Here is a 6006-nt window from a genome sequence, read left to right as displayed (position 1 = left end):
AAACATTCAGGAGGATTTAGGCTGTTCCTTCAATACCTCACTTGGAATTTTCTTCAGCCAAATATCTAGTTTCACTGGTGAGCCCCAAGGAGAAGCATATCTGTCAAAATGGTCTTCTGGTTAAGTGGGTCCATATTCATAAGCAGAGTCTAGCGGCCATGAACTGAGCTTTCAAGAACCTGTACCATACCCCTGCCTGTTTGCTCCATCTGAGTCCACCACTGCAGGGAAGCCCTGTTTCCTCTTTCAGTCAATGGACTGAGATGTGCCCCATCCAATCAGAATGACATGTTTTATTCTCTTTTGCATATATATCTACCAATTATAGCTGCACGATTTGGAAACCTCATTTGCATAAAATGGACCAAATTGGAAACTATGGGTGGGAAGTCTCTATGAAAGGCAGCCTCTCCATTGTATGGGCAAAGCACAATGTAGTTTCTACCTGAATCTGTGTCTCCCAGGCTGCAACACATTTTGCTCAAACAAATACTATTATATCTATTAAAGTTTAAAATGAATTTTAGTCGACACATCAGTCTCAAGTTTTATCTTCTAAAATACACTAGGACACAAACATAATTCAGCCAAACTCTTTGCCACTTTATAACAAGAATCATCTTTCGTGCTCGCTTCGGCAGCACATATACTAAAATTGGAACGATACAGAGAAGATTAGCATGGCCCCTGCACAAGGATGACACGCAAATTCGTGAAGCGTTCCATATTTTTCCACCCCACCCTCTGCCGATGGCTCAGGAGAGCAGCGTCTTCCTTCTCTCTGTCAGACTGTGCGCACACTTCCGCCACTTCCACGCGGACACAGGCACACCGCCTGTCCCATGAAGGAAGTAACCCATACTGGACAGTCAACACGTTCTGTCCTGGGGGCTCAGCGGGGACCCCAGGGGTCACTGGCCTCAGAGGTGCTCACATGACATGGTCTCCGCGTCTGACAGCATGAGTTCTGTAGGCAGCTCTGGCTGATGTCCAGTCACAAGAACAGGTGTGGGCGCTCTGGCCCACGTCCGCCTCTGGTCAGGGTGGGCACATGTGGAGTGTCTCGTCTGATGGCTTGCTGGCCTCTGGCTGTCCTGCGGGTCTGTCCTTTTCTGAACACTTAACCAATACTGACACTGCCTGTGTCCTCGTTACCAACCCTCCACACCTGAGCCTAACAGAGGAGTGCGTAGCCTCCGTCAGTGCTGACAAATAAAGTGCAGGTGGACCCTCTGGACGCGTCCCTGCACGCGGACTCACCAAAAAAAAAAAAAAAAAAAAATCATCTTTCCTCCAAAGTTCAATAATATGCTTCTTCTTTCCATCTGAGATGTCATCTAAATGGCCCCGACTGTCCATATTTCTACCAACATTCTGCTCATGACCACTCAGGTGTTCTGAGAGAAGACTGAGGCTTTCACTGCAGCTTTTCTATTTTCCATCTGGGCTCTCACCATAATCACTCTTAACAGTGCCTTCATAGCAATGCAAGTGTCTTCTAGCATGCATCTGGAAACTCTCCCAGCCTCTATCCACTACTCAGTTCTAAAGCCAATTCCACAGTTTAGGTATTTGCTACAGTTGTACCTTATCCCTTGGAACTAATTTTCTGCCTCAGTCTGTTTGGGCTGCTCTAACAGAAAACCATAGTCTGAGTGATTTACACATAATAGAAATTTATTTCCCACATTTGTGGAGGTTGAAAATCTAAGATCAAGTTGTTAGCAGATTCAGTGTCTGGTGAGGTCCTGCTCTCTGGTTCATACACAACACTTCCTGGCTGTAACTTCACATGGAAGAAGGAATGAGAGAGCTCCCTTGTGCCTCTTATATAAGGGCACTAATCCCATTCATGAGGGCTCCACCATTATGACCTAATCACCTCTTAATACCATTGCCAGTGGGATTAGGCTTCAATACATGAAACCACAGCAAGCATAACTTGACCCAGTATTAAAAATAAGTGGTTTATGTTATAACTACTAGTGAGGAAAGATTGGTTAATCATATCCTTTCTTTCTAAGGAATGTAGACAAGATATGGCTTGGATATTAAATACTTGATATTATTAGGAAGGGATCTTGCAAATCACTGCTAATAGTGATGCTGTCAACACTGTGTTTGCCTTACACTTCTCTATCTTTAGCTAAACAAGATATAAACCATGCAGCACTGAGTAAGCAGTCTTTTATTTATCCACATAAAGAGGTCTGACAAATACACGAGTTTAAACTGAGGCAAAACTGAAAACCAAGTTGCTGCATCTTGAATTGTCATGAGGAAAAAAAAAAAGCATTTGCTAAGATTCAGAGGGATTATAAAAAGTGGAGATAGTAATTCAAGTTATGTTTGTTTCAATTGCAGCTTTCATTTAAATGACTTTAAGCAGAACAGGGATATTGCACAAATCCTAGCTCAGCAGTTTTCAAAAATAAAGAAAAAGGAGAGGGAGAGAGAGAGAACAGTGATCTATGCAGTAGGCAGTTAGATAGGCATGAGCAGAGGAAGAATGATAGGCCAGGTGCTGAGGGTCACCAGGACAGATAACCCTTGTGCCTAGCAAAGGGCAAAATTATAAGCCCTTGCAAGACCACTCCCCTAAGCATCAACCCTGCATTATGACATCCAGGCTTTAGCTGTGTTTCAGCTCCGGGCCCAGAGAAGCAGCAAACTCAGAGTAATGGCATGGCTGACATCAGTACTAGCTGTAATCACTAAAGGCCCCCTTCCCTGGCATCAATCAGTGGAACCCTTGACTCTGAGAAGACACCCTGGGAAAGCTCATGAAGATTCTATAGAGATCCTTCCCAGAGACCTCAGATATAAAAGCCCTCAGGATGGAGAAACCAATGGAACCAAATGGAACCAACAGAACCAACAGGCTCTCTATGGAGCACACCCACACCTTTTCCCACCCCATTCTTTCCCCGGGGTGTTCTCTCTTTCCTCTCCTTCTGTCCCTCCTCTGTCCTTCCTTTTTCTTTCTTCCTTCGTTCTTACTTTCCTTCTTTCCCTTTTTCCTTCTTTCCTTTCTTCTTTTCCTTCCTTCCTTCCTTCCTTTCCTCCTTCCCTTTCTCTCCCCCCCTACACCAAATTCCAAGGGACCTTCTTTTGCTGTAACTTTCTGCCTAAGCCCATTTATTCTACAGCTCACTTCCACATCTATAACTTTATAAACAAACCTTCTCTTCTAACTTGAGTTTCTTGGCTCTGAATTCTTCCAAATCTAACTCAAGTTCCAAGGTTGCTAAACTGAGGTCTGACCTAACTTGTTGCTAATGACTGGTATTGTTTTCCCACCACTAACATTCCAGATACAGTGAAATTATATCCTGTTTTTACTGCCTTCCTGTACCTTGCTCTTTTTCCCTAACAACACCCAATAAACACTGTCTGAAGCCTGCAACCTTTTAGCCAAATAGGAGTCTAGAAACTCCAGGTGGGCATCATGCTGTCCATGCTGTCCTAGGAATCAATAGTATGGATACTAACTTCCACGGTCTGATACATTTATAGAAAAAATATGTTATTTTCTAAATATCCAAATGTTGCTTTTAAAAATATGCTAGATTATTGTATATGTGATAAAACCCACATAACCTAAAAGTTAGCACCCTACTTTTAAGTGTGCAGCTTAGAACCATTAAGTACATTCCCAATACTGTGCAACCATCACCACCATTGAATCTTCTTCATCTTGCAAAGTGAGAATTCTATACCCATTATAACAACAATTCTCCCTACTCTAGCCCTTGGGAACTACCAATTTCTCTATGAATTTGACTCTTCTAAATACCTCATATAAATGGAATCATATTTTTGTGACCGATTATTTCACTTGGCATATCAAGGTCCATCCATGGTGCAGCATGTATGAGAATGTCCCTAATGTCACTTCTAACATGGGTTGTTCCCTTCTATAACTTGCTGGATTAGGGAGTGAGGGATCAAGATTAGGGCAGATCCATCAAAAGATAATGGGCTGATGTGTGAGCAACACCAAAATAATAAGTCTTCAAGGGTTTCCCACCTAACTCCTTCATAAATATTTGCAAACTCCAGTGACCCTGAGAGAGACAAACTTTTAGATATCCTTGTAACAAAACAGTTATATGTATACTGAGCTCCCAGAATCCTTCACTACTGCTAGAAAGCTTCTCCCACAAGCAATAAACTCATACCTCCCAGGATAATACCTCAGTTTTAGGATCCAGCACTAATATTACTATAGATTCTAAGAGCAAGCAGAATAATAGATAATGAGTTTTATGTGTGGATAACTTCCTGCAGGCGCTTCTATTTCCATGTGATTTGTAAGGTGCTTTCCGTGTCCCCCATATACGCAAATGGACACTTCCCATTGGGTGGTATGGACCAACTGGAAAGTGCACACAGGATGGGGAACACTGAAGAGTTTAGAATACAGTCCTACAGCTGAACTGTCCAGTATCCCTTCCACATGGTGCCTCTCTCAAAGCATCCACGCCAGCCTAACAACTCATCACTATTCACCAAATCCAGCATCTGTCTCTGCTGAGAATATCAACCTCCTTTGCTCTGCTCACTGCAGCAGTATCCTCTCAACATCTAGCTCTTGAACCAAACTTCCCAGGTCCCCCATCTTTTGGATCGGAGCTGTTAAGGGGCACATGCAAAGCCATTCAGTCACTGAGGATAGATTTGGGATTTGAACCCACATCTGTCTGATGGATACCAATGTTTATCTACAACTTCCTATTCTATAAGAGATGAAGTTGGGCTTTTAGTTCAGGCAGCCCCAGGGCAGCATGCATGACCTTAATTACTTTACCACAATGACTTCCAGAAGGTCCTCTCCAGTAGTTGGCGAGACTCTGGATAGTAAATTACAGCCTCTCACACACAACCTCTCTTTTCTCAGTATTAAATAACTAGTACATTTGTGAGAGAAAGTAACAGATATTTGAAAGCAGACAGAAAGAACCTGCACAACTGATTCACCAGGTGATAATATCCACATAAAAAAATTAAAAAAATAAAAAAATAAAAAATAAATAAAAAATGAAGAAAATTAACCAGTAGTTCCATGGGTGGTTTCAAACTTGTATTACAGAAGTGTTCTAAGGGAAGAGATATGAAAATGTTAGATTCAACGCCCACATAAACTTGAATCCAACTTTTTACTATGTGCTTTTCTCCCTTCTCTGTCTTTCCCTTGGCTTTTCACAAGTATCTGTTGGAGGCAGGTGAAGAATTCTGGGATGAGAAGGAAGGCAGCCAAGTTGGGTGGGGACCTGCTGTGATTCTGAACAAAGTGAAGAAGGCAGCTAAGAAAAACAGTAGGATGGCAGGATTTGGAGCCAGACAAGGATGCTGGCTGAGCAAGGGAGTGAACCACCCGGATTTGGGGCTGAGAGAGGTGGGTGTTTGAGCAAGCTGCAGTCTGGGTGTTCAGTGTGCAACAAGAATGTAAGTAGGCTGTGTGTCCCGGGGAGGACTGAGTCAGTGGACTAGAAACATACAGGGAGTACGAGCAAATAAGGAAATATATTGAGGCTAATGGGAGATAGGTTCTCACTACCAGAGAAAGTGGTTCCAAATACAGAAAAAAAGAGCCTAAAGAAGAACTGTAAGTTACTGGATTTGAATTAGAAGTTCTGAGGCAAACCAATAATTTTCAGTAGAGATACATACAGAGATAAACATAGAAAATATGTGTGTATATAATATATGTGCATGTTCTTTCCAACTGTGTCCATTGAAAGGTCAGCAGCAATGGGCACAGCTAGCACTCAGATCTTGACTTATAAATACCATCGTTCATTACAATAAACTAGAACTCCTTAAAGAAATGTCAAGAAGACTGGGACAGGGAGCACAAGGAACTGGAATCACTTATTGTGTCAACCAAAAAGGAATGTTCAAAGAATAAAAAAATGTGCAAAGGACATAGAAGTCCCCTGGAAGAGGTTTCCACTAGTCAATTTGAGCATAAGAATAAATAATGATATAATAGATTAAAGCACA

The 6006-nt window shown here is 42.2% G+C and overlaps 1 non-coding gene across 1 annotated transcript; it reads left to right on the top strand.

Annotated features, from left to right (window-relative positions):
* Positions 1 to 625: 625 nt before the first annotated feature.
* On the top strand, positions 626 to 732 carry LOC136385088 (U6 spliceosomal RNA). Its single transcript, XR_010747701.1, has one exon. It is a non-coding gene; the product is annotated as a U6 spliceosomal RNA (small nuclear RNA).
* The last annotated feature ends 5274 nt before the right edge of the window (positions 733 to 6006 follow it).

This window comes from Saccopteryx leptura, chromosome 13, assembly GCF_036850995.1.
Source record: "Saccopteryx leptura isolate mSacLep1 chromosome 13, mSacLep1_pri_phased_curated, whole genome shotgun sequence".
In the NCBI taxonomy this organism is placed as follows: domain Eukaryota; kingdom Metazoa; phylum Chordata; class Mammalia; order Chiroptera; family Emballonuridae; genus Saccopteryx; species Saccopteryx leptura.
Note: the sequence above shows the minus strand (reverse complement) of the source record. Positions and strands in the feature narration are given on the sequence as shown.